Below are 2,657 nucleotides of genomic sequence, written 5' to 3'. Positions count from 1 at the left end.
TCTGTTTGAGTCTGTTACTCTTGTGTTGTGAATGTTCTCCTTGTACCAACCATGCTTTTCCCTGACATTGTTTAGCGTGAGTTAAAAAAAAAATCGCAAAATTGAGTTAATCTTTATAACAAAAGGGAGGCGGTAGGAAGTCAAATTGATTCATTGGAAATTTCATATGCATTTATGTTGGAGAAAAGCTTCAAAAACTACAAATAATGTAATAATTTCAAATGTAGCATTTTCACTTATTCGTTGCTCTAGAACTGGGGAACCTATGACCCACGAGCCACAGTTGGCTCTTTTCATGGATACATATAGCACGGAGATAAAACGCATGTGAATATTTTTAATACATTACTTCATGCAGAGTCGAAACAATATTAATGCACGAAGGGTACGGTCTATTCTATAAAGGACACAATTTTAACTACAATGTAACAGTCAAGGTTACAATCCTAACACGCCCCGTTGTAAATCGCTAAATAATCCTTTATATGGAAGCTCATTAAACAATCTATGATCATTGTTGAGACACTAAAGGATGAAAAGCCATAGAACAAGCTTCAACCCCAAAAACCCAGTTTTACCAAGAGGTCCTAGCAAAGAATGTACAGCAATTTTATTGGGTGAACGGTAGGAATGGGCTGAGCTATAACGCATACATTTTTGCTTGTCGTTCCATGCTGTATAATTGAGGTATTTTCATAGGGATTTTTGATGTCACACTTGTTTCTCAGACGGATGCCCAAATCTTGTAGTCATTAATACAGATACTCTTATTAAAAAATAATCTGTCCCCCCTGCAAAATATCACGATATTTTAAACAATTGTCAACATAATATTTTCCTAAATGGCAATTTACCATTATTTTAGTTTGTCAATTGGCGAGGAAGCAGCCAAAAATGTTATCAGGTAAGGGGCCGGTCACACAGCCGTTTGCGGCTGAATCACGGCTAAAATTTTGCGGGTTTTTTTTTTGCCCGTGGTTGCCCGCGATTTAAAATGCGCAAAATTGGCCAACCCGCTGTTCATCGGTGGTATGCCCGCAAAACAGACGCCGGCGACGGTTCCGCTTCCTCATCGCGTCATTTCTGCGTCATTTTCTCGTGTGGACCACGGGTATAAAAGCTCCCGAGCCGGTGTTGTGCCCAAATCCGACTCCTACGCAACACCCCCACCCCCTCGCGTGAACGCGCATTCTGCTGCGATCGCTTTTGACTTTTTCATCCGCGTTAACAAACGCATTTTGTAGAATACGATCGCACTTTATTGTTTAAATGAACGCGTTATATAGACTAGGATCTCCCAATTGTTATAATTAGCTCGCTTTATTGTTTTAATAAGCGTTTTATATAGAATACGATCGCTTTTGTTGGAAGCGCAGCAGAATGCGCGTTCACGCGAGGGGGGGAGGATTTACCGTTCGATTACGTTCACAACAAAAACAAAGACGGAATGGTTTAAGTTGTATTACATTCCCAACAAATGCAAGACGAAGTGGTTTTGGTTATATGTTCGCCATTACATTCCTTAAAAGTGAGATAAAACGAGGTAAAAGTGGTTGTAGTAGCGAGGGGATGCAAATCTCGGCAGGGATGCATTTCTCGAATAACACCGGGCTGTAGAAATCATAACCGCTCAAGACACAGTCCCGTGAAGATCAAGATTTCAAGCTATGGCATCATTTTTATTTTATTATCTTGAAAAGAAATGTCAAGAAATAAAAATGGATTAAGACAAGGTCACTACGCTGACGGGGATCCATGTTCACCCCCTTGACGTCTCGAGCACAACTGACGTGTGCTTGGCAAATCGCGCTGTATATACGCGGAGAAAGGCGTTTGACCGTCACACGCGTAACACGCTAATTTCACGTAATAACACCGCGATACAGGCGCAGAACATGCTATTACCATGCTCCACCCACGATTACCCGCTGAAATTTCCCGTCCTACCCATGTGTAACCACGCCCTGGCCGCGGCCAGAGCACGTCGTTCCGCGTCATTTCCGCGTCATTACCTCGTGTTGACCACGTGTGCGGCACGCGGTTTAGCACGTGCTCAAACTTTTGAGCAGCTCAAAACTTTTTCGCGTGGCCAACCGCGTGTGAATTTCCTACCGCGAGTAAAGCACTGCTGTATCTCGTCTATATGGCGGTCTCAAAACGTCCAACAGCGCCCAACAGTGTCTGCTTCACGGCCAGAAATTTCTGGCCGTGTTTCAGCCTCGATACGCTCGTGTAAGGCTGTGTACCCGCGCTCTGAAGAATTGAGCAGCGCAAAACTTTTTCGCGCTGCCACCCGCGCGCGAATTTCCGACCGCGTGTTAAGCACTGCTGTATCTCGTCTGTATGGCGATCTCAAAGCGTCCAATAGCGTCCGCCTCACAGGCAGAAATTTCCGGCCGTGATTCAGCCGCAAATGTCTGTGTGACCGGCCCCTAAGCTACCATTGCTACTACTGATATGTTAAACAGACTAGTATCGGCACTAGTACCTGGTAGCAATACCTCCTCTTCCCTATATATACATAATTTGATAATTTTACAAATTCACAATCCTGAGAAATTTATAAAAGAACATCTTTTGACACAATTAGGCTCATTTCATGGAAGTAGTCTGGTTGTCAATGAGCCAATATGTAGATTAGTCATTTGTGATATATT

Source organism: Urocampus carinirostris, chromosome 1, assembly GCF_059441175.1.
Source record: "Urocampus carinirostris isolate Australia breed hairy pipefish chromosome 1, RoL_Ucar_1.0, whole genome shotgun sequence".
Lineage (NCBI taxonomy): Eukaryota > Metazoa > Chordata > Actinopteri > Syngnathiformes > Syngnathidae > Urocampus > Urocampus carinirostris.
This window is presented reverse-complemented; position numbering follows the sequence as displayed.